Genomic DNA, 17,412 nt, shown 5'->3' on the forward strand with positions numbered 1-17,412 from the left:
AAAGGGGAAAGAAGCATCTTTAGATAAATGATGCTGGGAAATTTAGGTATTTACATGCAAAATACAGCTGATTTTTTATTACATGTAACATATAAATTAGTTAAACAGACAACAAAACTATAAAGCCCTTAGAAGAAACTATGAGTATACATTATAATCTTTGGCTGGAAAATGATTTGATTGTGATGTTGATAGCACAAGTGTACACAGGAAAACAAATTGGATTTAACTGAAATAAAATGTGTTTTCATTAAAAGACATTAGTAACAAAGTGAAAGGAATAATGGCAGAACATGTTTGAACATATGTTCTATCTGATAAGGGACAATTTGCACACATACACACACACATGTTTATGTACCACATATATAATTGTGTATGTGCATGTGTGGGTGTAACATGCATAACTCAACAAAAAAGACAACCCAGTTAAAAAGTAGTTAAGGTTTTATTCACCCATTCAGCCTACAAACTATGTCAATCTGTCAGGTGAGATGTGTCCACTTGTGCTCTGACATCCCCATGATCACAGGTGAGGCCACATCTGCTCCAATAGTTAGTGTAACTGGGACCCCAGGATCCAGGGACTCAGGAACCTCTGACCAGCTGGAGACATGGGTTCTTTCTGGATGAACCTGAGCCCACAGCAGACCTGGGGTGCTGGCTCAGAACACACTACTACAACACCCAGAGGAAGCTCAACTCCCAGGAGATCTGACACACACACACACAGGATCACTGGAGCTCTGACACATCCAAGATCACAGTTGAGGCCACAATATCTGCTCCAACACCTGATGTAATTGGGACCCCCACAGGAACCAGGGAAGCATGAACTCCCATAGGAGGCACAGGTTCCTTTCAACTTGTATCTGTGCCCTGAGCAGACCCAGAGCTCTGGCTTCCCACCCACTCTTGCAACACCAAAAGAAAGCTTGACTCCCAGGAGCTATGGCACAACAGGATCTCAAGAGCTTGGACACACCAGTATTTCAGGATCCCAGAGGCAGCTTGTCTCTCAGAAGCTCTGACACACCCAGGATCATAGGAGTGACAGGCTCCAGTCAGAGACAGCAATGGCAGTTAGCACTAGAGATAACCAGATGGCAAGAGGCAAATAAGAGAACATAAGCTACAGAAACCAATGTTACTTGACAACATCAGAACCCAGTTCTCCCAGCACACCAAGCCCTGGATACCCTAATACATGCAAGATGCAGATCTAAAATCCCATCTAATAAATATGATAGAGGAATTTAAGAAGAACATAAATAACTCACTTAAAGAAATACAAAAGAATATAAGTAAACAAGTAGAAGATGCCCTTAAGGAGGAAATAAATAAATCTCCTAAAGAAATACAGAAAAATGCAAACAAACAGGTGAAGGAACTGAACAAAACTGTCCAGGATCTAAACCTGTAAAAGAAACATTAAAGAAAATAGAACGGGAGACAAACCTGGAAAACCTAGGAAAGAGATCAGGAGTCACAAATGCAAGCATCAGCAACAGAATACAAGAATTAGAAGAGAGAATGTCAGGCATAGAAGATACTCTAGAAGACATTGACACAACAGTCAAAGAAAATACAAAATGCAAAACACTCCTAATTAGAAACATTCAAGAAATCCAGGACAAAATGAAAAGACCAAATGTAAGAATAATAGGTATAAAAGAGCATGAAGATTCTCAACTCAGAGGGCCAGCAAACATCTTCAATAAAATTATAGAAGAAAACTTTCCTAACCTAAAGAGCTACAGAACACCAAAAAGATGGAACCAGAAAAGAAATTCCTCCCATCACATAATGATTAAAACACCAAATGCATAGAACAAAGAAAGAATATTGAAAGTGGTAAGGGAAAAAGGTCAAGTAACATAGAAGGGCAGACCTATCAGAATTACACCAGATTTCTCAACAGAGACTCTAAAAGTCAGATGATCTTGAACAGATATCATACAGACCCTAAGAGAAGAGAAATGCCAGCCCAGGCTACTACATTCAGCAAAAATCTCACTTACCATAGATGATGAAAACAAGATATTCTATGGCAAATCCAAATTTAAATAATATCATTCCATCAATCCAGCCCTATCAAGGATAATAGAAGGAAAGCTCCAACACAAGGAGGGAAACTACAACCAATAAAAAGCAAGAAACTAATCTCACAACAAATGCACAAGAAGAGAACCACACAAGCACAGTTCCATCTCTAACAACAAAAGTAACAGAAAGCAACAATCATTGGTCCTTAATCTCTCTCAACATTAGTGGACTCAATTCTCCCAATAAAAAGACATAGACTAACAGGCTGGATACATAAACAGGACCCAGCATATTACTGCATACAGGAAACACACTTCAGTGACAAAGACAGAGGCTCCCTCAAAGTAAAAGGCTGGAAAAAATGGTTTTCCAGACAAATGGTTCCAAGAAACAAGTGGGAGTATAAATTTAGTATCCAATAAAATAGATACTCAACAAAAAGTTATCAAAAAAAAATGGAGAAAGACTACATACTCATCAAAGGAAAAATCCACCAAGAGGAACTCTCAATTCTGAACATTTATGCCCCAAATGCAAGGACTCCAATATTTGTAAAATAAACATTATTAAAGTTCAAAGTACACTTGAAACTCACACAATAATAGTAGGACACTTTAACATCCCACTCTCACTAATAGACAGATCATGGAAACAGAAGTGTAGGATGATGTCATCATGCAGGAGTAGGCAATACAAGCTAGAGTGAGGCCTGCCATTGGACAAGAAGGAAGGATGGGTGAAAGAAAAGTTTTAGAGAGAAGGAAACTGGAACTCAGGAGGGAGAAACTGCAGTGAGAACGTGGAGGTAGATGTTAAGATTCCTTTTTGCACATTTACAGGCTTTTATGAATATCCTTAAGGGATGGATGTGTACAGGGCTTTGTGTGTCTAGGTGGGCAATTATATCTTATCAATTGGATCAGAGGTTATTGTGTTGTGTATTCTTTCATGTGGTGATTTAAGTTCAGGAGAGTATGTGGCAATTGGAGACACTGGGCCCCAATGGAATTGGGATGTATATTTCTGACATGGTGGCAACTGCCTTGGGAACTAGATGGGTAGAGAGATTGCTGCCAGGCTCAGAGAGAAGCCATTGACAGTGTGATAAGGGATGGAACAGAGCAAGTGAGATGCTTTGCTGACTGAGATAAAGATATCTACCAGATATCTTGGGGCACGTTTTAGTACAGCAACAAAAAACTAAACATAGACAAAATAAAACCTACAAAAGTTATGAACCAAGCATATATCTACAGGTCATTTCAGCCTAAAACAAGAGAATATACCTTATTCTTATACTACAAAAGCCTAAAGTCAACAAAATTGAAAAATCTAGATGACATAGATAGTTTTCTAGACAGATATCAGGTACCAAAGTTACATCAGGATCAGTTAAACCAGTTAAACAGTCTCTCATAACCCCTAAGGTAAATAGAAGCAGTCACTAAAAATCTCTCAACAAAAAATTCCCAGACCAGATTGTTTTAGTGAAGAATTCTATCAGACATTCAAATAAAACCTAATACTTCTGAAACTATTTCATAAAATAGAAGCAGAAAAAACACCACCCAATACATTCTATGAAGCCAAAATTATACTGATACCTAAACCACATAAAGACCCAACAAAGAAAGAGATCTTCAGACCAAGGTCCCTCATGAATATTGTTGTAAAAATACTCAATAAAATTCTTGCAAACCAAATCCAAGAACACATCAAAATTATCATTCACCATGATCTAGTAGGCTTCATCCCAGAGATGCAGAGATGATTCAATATATAGAAATCTATTAATGTAACCCACTATATAAACAAACTAAAAATAAAAAATAAATCCACCACCACCACCACCAACAACAACAACAACAAAAAAAAAAACCACGATCATCTCATTAAATGCTGATAAAGCCTTTGACAAAATATAACACTTCTTCATATGAAAAGTATTGGAGAGATTATGAATTCAATGCCCATATCAAAATATAATAAAAGCAATATACAGCAAATCAGTAGCCAACATCAAACTAAATGGAGAGAAACTTGAAGAATCTCATTAAAATCAGGGACAAGACAAGGCTGCCCACTCTTCCTCTATCTATTCAGTATAGTACTTGAAGTTCTAGTTAGAGCAATTAGGCTAAATAAATAAATAAATAAATGGAGTTCAAAGGGATACAAATCAAAAAGGAGGAAGTCAAGACAACACTAATTGCAAATGATATGATAGTATACATAAGTAACCAAAAAAAAAAAAATTCACAAGTGCACTCCTACAGCTAATTAACAACTTCAAACTGGATACAAAACTAACTCAAACAAATCAGTAGCCTTCCTCTACTCAAAGGATAAACAGACTGAGAAAGAAATTTGGGAAACAACACCCTTTATAAATGTCACAAATAATATGAAATAACTTGGTATGACACTAACCAAACAAATAAAAAGATTTATATCACAAGAACTTTAAGTTTCTGAAGCAAGAAATCAAAGATCTCAGAAGATGGAAAGAACTCCCATGCTCATGGATCAGCAGGATTAACATAGGAAAAATGGCCATATTTTCCAAAACCAATCTACAGATTTAATGCAATTCCTATCAAAATTCCAACTCAATTCTTCACAGAGATAGAAAGAACAAGTCTCACATTTATCTGGAATAACAAAAAAAACCAGGATATCAAATACCATTCTCAACAATAGAAGAACTTATGGGGAAATCACCCCTGACCTCAAGGTACACTACAGAGCAATAGTGATAAAAACTCTATGGTATTGGATTAGAGACTGGCATGTAGATCAATAGAATAGAACTGAAGACCCAGAAATGAAACCACTCACCTTTGGTCACTTGATCTTTGAGAAGGGATCCAAAACCACGCAGTGGAATAAGGATAGCACTTTCAACAAATGGTGCTGGGTCAACTGGTGGTCAGCATGTAGAAAAATGCAAATTAATCCATTCTTATCTCTTTGTACAAAGCTCATATCTAAGTGGATCAATGAGCTCCCCCTAAAACCAGATATGATCAATCTAATAGAAGAGAAAGCGAGAAAGCACCTCAAACACATTGTCACCAGGAAAATTTTCCTAAATACAGCATCAAGAGTGTATGCTCTAAAATTAAGTATTGACAAATGAGACCTTATAAAATTGAAAAGCTTCTGTAAGACAAATGACACAGTGAAGAGGACAAAACAGCAATACACAGATTGGGAAATGATTTTTACCAATCCTACATCTAATAGAGGACTAACATTCCCAATATACAAAGAACTCAAGAAGTTAGACTCCAGAGAGCCAAATAACCATATTAAAAAATGAGGTACAGAGCTGAACAGAGAATTCTCAACTGAGGATTTCAAATGGCTGAGAAACACTTAAAGGTATGTTAAACATCCATAGCCATCAGAGATGCTATGCAAATCAAAACCACACTGAGATTCCACCTCATACCAGTAGGAATAACTAAGATCAAAAAATGTAGGTGACAGCAGATGATGGCAAGGATGTGGAGAAAGAAACACTCCTTCATTGCTAGTGGGACTGCAAGTTAGTAAAACCACTTTGGAAATCAATCTGGTGGTTCCTGAGAAAAATGGAAATAGTTCTACTTGAGGACCCAGTTATACCACCCCTGGGCATATACCCAAAAGATGCTCCAACATATAACAAGAACACATGCTCCACTATGTTCATAGCAGCCTTATTTATAATAGCCAGAAGCTCCAAAGAACCCAGATGTCCTTCAACAGAAGAATGGATACAGAAAATGTGGTGCATTTGCACAATGGAGTACTACTCAGTTATTAAAATCAATGACTTCATGAAATTCTTAGGCAAATGGATGTAACTAGAAAATACCCTGAGTGAGGTAACCCAGTCATTAGTGAATCACAGTATGTACTCACTAATAAGTGGATATTAGCCAAAAAGAAGCTCAGAATACCCAAGATACAACTCACATAACATGTAAAATCCAAGAAGAAAGAAGATCACACCAAGGAGTGGATGCTACAGGTCTACTCAGAAGGGGGAAGAAAATAATCTCTGGGAAGTAGAGGGAGAGAGGCATCTGGGAGGAAGAGAGAAGGGGGGTAGGGCCAGTTTATATATGGGAGGAGATGGGAAAGAAGTACAGAGGGTCAGGAATTTGAAAGTAGGTTTGTAGCAATGAGGGAGGAGGAAGAAGAGGTAGCCACTGAAAATTCCCAGATGCCAGAGACCCAACAGACTCCCAGGATCCAAGAGGGCAGACATTTGCTGAAATACCCAATAAAGGGGAGATAGAACCTGTAGAGACCATATCCAGTAGATGAATGGTGCCACCCGGCCACCTCAAAAATATTAATCCTGAATTCCTACTGTCAAAAGGAAATGCAGGGATAAACAATGGAGTAGAGACTGAAGGTCATCCAGAAACTCCCCCACCTAGGGATCCATCTCATCTTCTGACACCAAACCCAAACACAATTGCTGATGTCGAGAAGTGCTTACTGACATGAGCCTGGTTTAGCTATCCCCTGAGAGGTTCTACAGAACCTGACCAATACAGATGGGGATGTACACAGCCAAACATAGGACTGAACACAGGGACTCCTATGAAGAAGTTAGGGCAAGGACTGTAGGAGCTGAAGGGGTTTGCAGTCCCATAGGAAGAACAACAATATCAACCAACCAACGCTCCCCACAAAGCTTCCAGGAACTAAACCACCAACCAAAAAAATACACACTGTTGGGAATTATGGCTCCTGCTGGATATGTAGGAGAGGATTTCCTTATTAGACATCACTGGAAGGGGAGCCCTTTGGTGCTGTGGAGGCTAGATAATCCAGGGTAAGGGAATGCTAGGGTGCTGTGGCAGGTGTGGGTGTTGTGGGTGGGGGAGAACCCTCATAGAGACAGGTGAAGGAGGGAGGGGATAGTGAGCTTGTGGATAGGAAACTGGGAAGAGAGATAACATTTGAAATATAAATAAATAAAATAACCAATTAAAAATGAAAACAAAAACAGAAAAAGAATGTGCCCATCAACAGTCATGGAGGAGGAGGGGCTCTAACACTGCTGATATATTTGGTGCTGAAAGGTTCAGAGAGAAGCAAAATTATTATCTTCAGTTGTAAACTGACTTTTGAGTTCAATATGCTCCAGTGGAAATTCCCAATCCAAGTGTCAAACACTCAGCCCTGGTTAAACCAAGCAGGTGGGTCACAAAAGCAGCTCAAAAGTCACATGCCAGGGAAAAGGACCAATAAGGATGAGGATGGTTGATAGGGGTGGGAAGAAGATAAGAAAGAGTTGGACGAGAAAGTAGTCAAATATATTATATATTGTCAAAGAGCTAAATTGATTTGTTTGTACTGGGGAAAGGATTTTAATAACTCATTTCTTAAGAATGATATATGTTTGTACAACAAGTTTATAAGGACAATTAGCACATTTGATCCATAGGGAAATGCAAATTAAATCCAGAGTAGGCTGTCACTTCACTCATATGATGATGAGAAAGTGAGTAACTAGAATCTTTAAATGTTCATTTGGGTAGGAAGCTACTTTGGAAAACTGACTTCGAAGGGTTTTGACTATAAAATTCCATGGTTAAATGTATACCTAAGAAAATCCAAACATGCCCTCACAAAGTCTTGTGTCATTGCCATGTATATTAAATACATATATGAAATAATTTAAAAGTAGAAGTACTCAACAAATGCCTTCAGTAATAAATGGATAAACAAACTGTGGTGTAGCCATACAAGAAAATAGTTTTTGACTATTTAAAGACATGGAATACACTAAAATACCTATAAATTTTGAACTTTATATGCTAAATAAAAGGTGTCCATTACAGAATATATTATCACTTCACATAGTGTAACAGGCACATCTGTAGAAGTGGGTCATACCAATTGCCTGGATTACCAACGGGAAGTGATTGCTATGGGTGATAATATATGGCCATACAACTCAAAGGTAATACTAAAACTAGAGAAGTACACAGTTTAAAAATTAAATTTTGAGGCATGAAAAACAATTCACTTATGTTTATTAGGTCTTTCTATATTTCATGAACACATTTTCTTTATAATTTGTTTAAAAAATGTGTGTGTGTGTGTATATGTGTGTGTGTGTGAGTGTGTATTGCCATTATGTGTGTCGTGTACCACATTTGTTACTGATGTGCACAGAGACCAGAAGACAGTATTGGATTCCCTGAGGCCAGTGTTGTAGATGGTTGTGAGCCACCACATGGACGCTTGGAATGGAGCTCCAGGCTCCTTGTAGAACTGCCAGTGCTCTTCACAGTTGAGCCATGTCTCTCGTACTCCCGTAGATATTCTCTAGTCCTCCCTTAAATGCATTTGAAGATATAATGGACTATACACAGAGAACCCACTGAGAGACTGCTAACTGCAGCAAATCAGGCCAGTGATCCTGTGGACAGGACCATGCAACAGCAACAATGGTTGTACCCAGAACCAGAAAGCAGCAAATTTGAAAAAAAAAAATGTCCTATTGAATACTGACTGTGGTAATATTTATTGATCTTCTTGATTTTCTATCTCTGTGCTACATTCTTTGAGAGTCTTGATTCACAATCTGTGGCAGCAGCTATTCTAGCTTACATTTTACTAGTGGTGTAAGCTGGTGTAGGGAAATCTGAAGTATCTATGTGTAAGAATCTCTATGAAATGTTATTTGCTTTTAATCGTCACAAGTTTAGGAACTCTCATGACCCCAATTCAAGGTGTTACATATCTAGTTCTATTTCTTTTATTAAGTGTGTTTGTGTACATACATATTCTGGTTGCAAGTCCACATTTGCATGTTTGCATAGACCCTTGGAAGCTAGGGGTTCTTGATAGTGTGTGTCTCAAATATTCTCCAACTTACATTATTAGATGTGGTGTCGCTAAAGTTGGATTTCACTGGTTGGTTAAACTGTTGGTTCAGCATGCTCCAGGGATACTCCTGTCTCTACCTTTTCAATTTTGGTAACACAGATACTTGCTGCCATGATGGGCTACCCTCTGACAGTTCCTTATCCCATTCCTCCTCCACACTGTTTTTCCAAGATGTTTCCATCCCCATCCCATCCCCACCTCCCCACCCCCTCCCCCCCCCCATCCCACCCCACCAGGCCTCTCTGCTCCTTGGGGCTTCAAGTTTCTTGAGGGTCAGGCTGAGGGTTAGGTGCATCCTCTCTCCCTGAGGCCAGACCAGGCAGTCCTGGGTGGGTCTCATACCAGCTAGTGTATGCTTCGTGGTTGGTGGCTCAGTGTCTGAGAGATCTAGGGAGTCCAGGTTAGTTGAAACTGCTGGTCTTCCAGCCTTTCCCTAATTCAACCACAGGGTCCCTGACTTCAGTCCATTGATTGGGTGTAAGTGTCTGCCTCTGTCCCAGTCAGCTGCTACCTGGGAGGTGAGAGACTCTCAGGACTCAAAGGGAGGGAGCTTAGATAAAATGCCCAACGGTGGGGAGAGGGAACTCCAGTAGAAAGACAGGGCACCGAGTGGAGGAATGGGTGACCTTCCACCCAAGGTAAACAAAAACAAGAACAAAACAAACAAACAAATGAATTGTTGCTGTTTAAAAGAACTGCAGGGGAAAACATGGAGAAGAGACTGAGGGAAAGGTCTGACTGGCCAAACTTGTGATCCTTCTCAAGGGGAGGCTTTGAGGCCTGACACTATTACTCATGCTATGGTGTGCTTATAGACATGGCTGTCCTCGGAGAGGCCCAACAAGCAGCTGACTGAGCCCATGATGGGCTTTTTACATGGAAGCCAGGGGATCTGAACTCATGTTGTAATTATACATCTAACACTTCATCAACAAAGCCACATTCCTAGCTCATAGCTGCTTCATTTTGTTTCACTATGATGCATTCAATCCAACACATCTTACTGATGATACTCGGATTATCTCTGCCCATAAGGTGAAATCACAGGGGCTGGAACTAAGGTTATTTCCCCATACTTCCCCTTCTTGCTGAAAATGCTTAAGAACGCTTGGGACTATCAGTACTGCAGACCATAATACCTAGGACTTCCTGCCATGTTTGTCTCCCAGTTCACAACTCAGTTCTTTACACCCTCTGTCCTTGTTCAGCCTTTGTGATTGGAATCCCAGATTTCTTCCAGAAAGCTGTGCATTTTCTTCTGTCTCCATTCTTTCTTCCTCAACTTTGTGGTGGTGGCCTCAAAGTATTTTTTTACTTCACTACAAGAATTCTATTTATTATTAGAAAAGGACCTTATGTCAAACTCTTTGTGGAGCCTGTTCATCTACTTACTCTGACTGAGGCTTTGCTACTCATCTTTTGTTTCGTTCTTTTCTCCTTTTCATCCAGACCCATTAATTATCCAGATTTATACCAGCAACACTCAAGACTCCAAAATGCATTTGATTCTATAATACTCTCTTTCCAAAAAATTTCACTATCTCTGTTGGCCTCCCCCTACCCTCTTGTTTTCCCCGTATATTTCAAGTCTGCCTTTATGCTCAGATTCACTATGTCTTAGTAAGGTTTTCTACTACGTGTCCGTACTCAAGTCACAACCATCTTTTAAAAGCATACATGAAATATTTTAAATCCTGTGCTCAATGTCCAGTTTGTAAGGCAAAGTGTTCACAGTTACTTCCTATTGATCTAGACTGACTTCTTTACCTCTTCATCATCATTATCTGTGTAAAAACTCCGTTAAGAACCATCTGTGAGGACATAGTTCCCCTAACTGCTCCATTATAGACACTGAAGTGGTCTGTTCATTTGCTGTCTTCATACCTTTGCTCCAAGCTTATATTGTCAACCAGGTCAAGTACAGCTGCCTCACTTACAATGAGAACTTGGACCAGCATTCATTTCTTGCACAAGTTAAGTGGCTCGCATGCCTGTAACTGAAACCCAGGGAAGATTTAATACCTCTGGCCTCTGCAAAAGTATATACAGACATACAGACACATGGATACATAGACATACACACAATTAAAAGATAAAAATAAAGCTTCAACATTGAACCTTTATCCTCATTGAACCAAATATCTGTTATTTTCTTTTGTTTGTTCCAGTATTTCTTTTCTAATTAAAAAAGATATGATCATTGGAAGTTAGGTTTATTTTTTTTTTGTTCTTAATCTATATTTAAAGATAAACTTCCTTAGGAGAGATATTTTGTTTAATTTGGTTTAGTTGCCAAGCTAATCAAAGTAATAATTTAAAACTTATCTGTGCCAAAATAGGTATTTGATCAGTATTTATTGAGAATAATGTATGTACATAAATCTGTCTAAGATTAGTGTTTATAGAAGAATACAGTGAATTTATTTTTCTGGTAGTTTTAGAAACATGTCATATACTTACGATACAGTTAAACCTCAATCTCTAAAGAAAACAAAAATTTACATTGAATTTTAATAGGCAAAATATTATGCATTTCCAGTACACCCAAAGCTAAAGACCATTCATGCCTGATATTCTCAACTTGCCCAAATCTTCATTATTTTATAATTTCATTGGGTATTAATTTGAGCCACCTTGTAGAGAAATTTTATATTATACAATATCTTCATTTACATGTTTCTTTTCATTTTAATATGGAATACCTATTTTATTTCTTACAGCTTTGTTTTAATATGGAATATTTTTATATCTTTTGCTTCTGTGCAGTATTGAATTCCTTATTTATGGCAATGATTCATCTTTTCATTCTTTTTATTTTACTTAGGACATTTTCTGATCACGTCGGTGCTCTTTTCCCTGATGGTATCAGGACTCCTGTATACTGGGTTCCTCTTATATCTGGCAGTCTGAGGTAACTTGGGTTATAAAGTAGTTCTGCTATGGAAAATTCTATCATAGGTTATGGACAACTTTGAAAGGGAATTGGCATGTGACCTGCATTTTTTAGGACTTTCTTAATTAAAAGTGGTAGAAACTCAGTTCATGTTCAACATCGAACACAATGAAAGTCTGTGTATTTCCTTGGTTGGGTAGCACTGACTGTTCCTGAGGAACTCAAATACCATTGGGATCATGCTGCTGTTTTTGTTTTGATTCTTGGAGGATGTTTCACTCACTTGCTTTCCCTGTTACTGTGCTTTATTCCCATGGCAGACAGCATAATTGTTGGAATATTACAAAATTTATAGTATTTGTATTTTATAAAATATTTCCACTGGAAGAAATGAATACAATAGTTGTTTTGGCCAACAAAGCATATATATACATCTAGAGGAAATGACTCATTATCCTAGCTGAGAACTGCTACCTACCCTGTGACAAGTGGGGTTGTGCGATTGGACACGAATCACAGCACACAGGGAAGCCAGGTGTATAAAAGTTTGCTTTTCCTACAGAGGCACGTGCTGCTCAGATGAGCCAGTGCTCATTGGTCGTAAGACTTTCACCCATGGGGAGTCTGTGCGTGTGCAAAGGAAGACCAAAGACGATTTAGAGGAAAGATTCACAAAAGAGTCTATAAGCAATCACACTGTGCTGAATGGAGCTGTGGGTGAGTACCATCTACAGGAACTGTTCTGAAATATTAATATTGAAAAGGTGATTTTATCAAGCTGTATTTTTAGGAAGTGAAAGGGACACATTATCATCTCATCAAGTAATACCTGGATAGTATGTTCAGGTTTTTTGAGTCCCTAAAATAGGAAGAGGGGGTACTTCTTAGGCTGAGAGGGTTCCTCAAACTGTTTTCTTTTTCTTTTTTGGAGAACTATTATTTGAACCCTCAGCCCAATACATGCTGGGCAAGTGCTCTGTCACTGAACTGTATTGCTTAATATGCATATATATGTATGTATGTGCAAATATAAGCAAGTTTATGCAATGTTAAAATATATTACATATATACACATGAATATATATGTATTATATACATACATGCATATATAGATACTTGTGTGTATGTGTGTGTGTGTGTGTGTGTGTGTGTGTGTGTTTGTGTATGAGAGAGATCTAGCACTAAACCTAGAGTTTATCATCTAACTAGGTTTTCTGGCTACCCTCAGAGTCTACCTATCTCTGTCTTGTGGTGCTGGGGTTACAACTGTGGACAGTTGTACCTGCTTTTCATGGGTACTGATGATACAAAGTAAGGTTCCCAGGCTTTTGCAGCAAGTATGGTGTTCACAGAACCATCTCTTTGGTCCTTATTTTTAATACATATTTTATAGGATACTGAATTTCTTCTCCCCAGTAAAAAAAATGACAGTAGCATCAATGATAAACCTGTATTTGTTGCATTTCATAATGGGACATAAAGGTACAAATTTAAGAATATACATAATGTATCTTTATCTCATCTCCCTTTCCCTAGGTATTGGAACGATGGCCAAATGCATAATGACACATGAGAACTGTTTCCATAACAGTTTACATCTGAGACTGAAACTTGATTTTCTGTTTATCATGTATTAGCTATCCCCTCCAGTCAGCAATTATGATTGTAGAGCATAGATTCGAGTTGCTGCATAAGAGCTCACAGCAGGAAACTATTCATGTATTCAGATTTCTCCCACTGTTTCAACTTTGCACATAGCTACCAAATATCTGCCATTCACATTGTGACTTGGCAATGTATACTTTTGTTTCAACTGGATAGAGTCTTAAATATCCCCCATCTCCACTTATACATCAAATTTTACAAATATTTTAAAGTTTAATAGAGGTCATCAAATACCTTACAGACCATTGCAAATTTTCATTTTCTTACTGGCAGTATTTGAAAGCAGTCATTTTCCCAGGTCCTCAAGTGTGTACTGTTTTTCAGTGTAGAATACATTGAATATATTATCACCATATTGTAACATAGTAACTACTATACTAATTGACTAGCTTCTTAAATATTTATTATAATCCCCAATGGAGGAGTTAAAGAAAGGACTAGGGTAGCTGAAGGGGTTTGCAATCTCATAGGAAGAACAACAATATCAATCAACCCCAACCAGACACCCTAGAGCTCCTGGGGACTAAACCAACAAGCAAAGAGTACACGTGGAGCGACCCATGGCTCCAGCTGCATGTGTAGCAGAGGATGACCTTGTGGAGCATCAGTGAGAGCAGAGGACCCTGGTCCTCTGAAGACTTGATGCCCCAGTGTAGGGGAATGCCAAGGTGAGGTGGCAGAAGAGAGAGGGTGTGTAGGTGGGTGGGGAAGCACCCTGATGGAGGCAGGGGGTTGGAGGGATGGGATAGGGGGTTTGTGGAGGGTAAACTAGGAAGAAGGATAACATTTGAAATGTAGGTAAAGAAAATATCCAACAAATAAAAGAAGGAAACAATTTTTCTATTGTAAATTACAAATTCATACTTTTTATTTTGTAATATGCCTATCAATTTAACTTTTTGTGATAAATCTGGAAGATTTTTGTGTATCATAGACTAAGCATTTTCTATTATATACAGCACTAATTTCTGTGGCATAATATGTGTTGGTATGGTGTTTATTACTTTGTTATATGGATACATATATACAGAAATTTGGCCAATGTGCATTCCTTTAGGAAAAATAACAATAGTAAGAAAGGGAACCTGGATGAGAAGTTCTCAGTTTGAGTTTGCTAATACAATTTTATGAATTAAAATATCTTTTTTAATAAATGGAGTTTTCTTAGTAGTTGTCATTTTTCAAAACACAGACTATAATGCACTCAATATCATTCATTTTCAGATGTAAAATTTATAGAAATCAATATAATACAAATAATTTATTATATAGTTGAGTAATAAAGCAAAGAAAAGAACTTGTATTTGTCTATGGTGTTAGATATGATAAAAGTCAATTGATCTGGAAAGATGTTAAAGTATTTTCTGGAAAATGGACTTAATGTGAACAAGATTAATTTTAGTCTTTCTGGATGTTCAATCATTTATTTCTGCCTTTATATACATTTCTGGTTTCCATTTCATTTCTGAAAATTACATATGTATTATAATATTAATTTAAAGCATAAACTATAAACATCTTTTTTATTGGATAGTTTATGTATTTACATTTCAAATGTTATCCCCTTTCTCAGTTCTCCCCTCTCCCATACTCCCTCTCCTTCCTTCTATGAGTGTACTCCCCCTCCCACCCACCCACTCTCACCTCAAAATCCTGGCATTCTCCTAAAATGGGGAAGAAAGCCTTCACAGGACCAAGGGCTTCTCCTTCTATTGTTGCCAGACAATGCCATCCTTTGCTACATATGTGGCTGGAGCCATGGGTGCTCTTTGGTTGGTGATTTAGTCCCTGGGAGCTCTTGGGGGGGGCTCTCTTTGGGTGATATTGTTGTTCTTCCTGTAGGGTTGCAAACCCCTTTCTATGGGACAACATTAGCTCCAGAGCACAGATCCCAGAAGGATCCCATCTCAGGCTGTTCTGCAGTTCCGGTGCCCTGTGTGCTCCTAGAAGGTCCCTCTTTGGATAACATTGGTGAGAAACTGGGTCTCACCTGCTGGCTTAGGAATGAGAGCACTCCTGGGAGACCAGCTCTCTCCGGGCAGAATTTGGTACAGAGTCCTGTGGGGACAGCCTTAGCTCTGGGCGCAGATGGAGATTGGAAGAACTATAAACTTATAGGGTAAATGTTAACCTGATCAGGTATGTGACACCTTTATAATGTATTACTGTTAATACTATACCATTACTATACTAAGCTACCATTAAAAAAATATTTTATCTTCATAACAACCTACTCTCATGACTCAATTATTTATAGAGATAGAAAGAGCAATTTGCAAATTCATTTGGAATAACAAAAAAACCAGGATATCACAAACTATCCTCAACAATAAAAGAACTTCTGGGGGAATCACCATCCCTGACTTCAAACAGTATTACAGAGCAATAATCATAAAAATTGTATGGTATTGGTATAGAGACAGGCAGATAGATCAGTGGAAACGAATTGAAGACCAAGAAATGAACCCACACATCTATGATCACTTGATCTTTCACAAAGGAGCTATAACCATCCAATGGAAGAAAGATAGCATTTTCAACAAATGGTGCTGGTTCAACTGGAGGTCAGCATGTTGAAGAATGAAAATCAATTTATTCTTATCACCATGTACAAAGCTTAAGTCCAAGTGGATCAAGGACTTCCACATCAAACCAGTTACAGTCAAACTAATAGAAGAAAACGTGGGAAAGAGTCTCGAACACATGGGCACTGGGGAAAATTTCCTGAACAAAACACCAATGGCATATGCTCTAAGATCAAGAATCAACAAATGGGACCTCATAAAACTGCAAAGCTTCCGTAAGGCAAAAGACACTGTTGTTAGGATAAAACGAAAACCAACAGATTGGGGAAAGATCTTTACCAATCCTTCATCTGATAGAGGGTTAATATACAAAATATACAAAAAACTCAAGAAGTTAGACTCCAAAGAGTTAAATAACTGTATTAAAATGGGGTATAGAGCTAAAGAAAACATTCTCAGCTGAGGATTATCGAATGGCCCAAAAATCACCTAAAGAAATGTTCAATATCCTTAGTCTTCAGGGAAATACAAATCAAAACAACCCTGAGATTCCACCTCACACCAGTCAGAATGGCTAACATAAAAAACTCAGGTGACAACAGATGCTGGCAAGGATGTGGAGAAAGAGGAACATTCCTCCATTGTTGGTGGGATTGCAGACTGGTACAACCATTCTGGAAACCAGTCTGGAGGCTCCTCAGAAAATTGGACATTCCACAACCTGAGGACCAAGTTATACCTCTCTTGGGCATATACCCAAAAGATGCTCCAACATACAACAAAGACACGTGCTCCACTATGTTCATAGCAGCCTTATTTATAATAGCCAGAAGCTGGAAAGAACCCAGATGCCCTTCAACAGAGGTATGGATTCAAAAAATGTGGTATACCTACACAATGGAGTACTACTCAGCTATCAAAAACAATGACTTCATGAAATTCATAGGCAAATGAATGAACTAGAAAACATCATCCTGAGTGAGATGACTCAATCACAGAAAAACACACTTAACCCAATCACAGAAACACACACTTGGTATGCACTTATTGATAAGTGGACATAAGGCCAAAAGCTGGAACTACCCATGATGCAATTCAAAGACCACAGGAGGCTCAAGAAGAAGGGTGACCAAAATGAAGATGCTCCCACTCCTTCTTAAAAGGGGAAAATATATCCATAGGAGGGGGTATGGAAGCAAAGTTCATGGCAGCGACTGAAGGAATGGCCAGTCAGGACTGCCCCACATGAGGCATATATATATGTTATACAGCCAGCAAAACTAGATAAATATTGGTGAAGTTAAAACATGCATGCTGAAAGGGACCGGATATATCTCTCTCCTGAGAGACACATCCAGAACATGTCCAATACAGAGGTCAATG

This window comes from Rattus rattus, chromosome 5 (assembly GCF_011064425.1).
Source record: "Rattus rattus isolate New Zealand chromosome 5, Rrattus_CSIRO_v1, whole genome shotgun sequence".
NCBI lineage: Eukaryota > Metazoa > Chordata > Mammalia > Rodentia > Muridae > Rattus > Rattus rattus.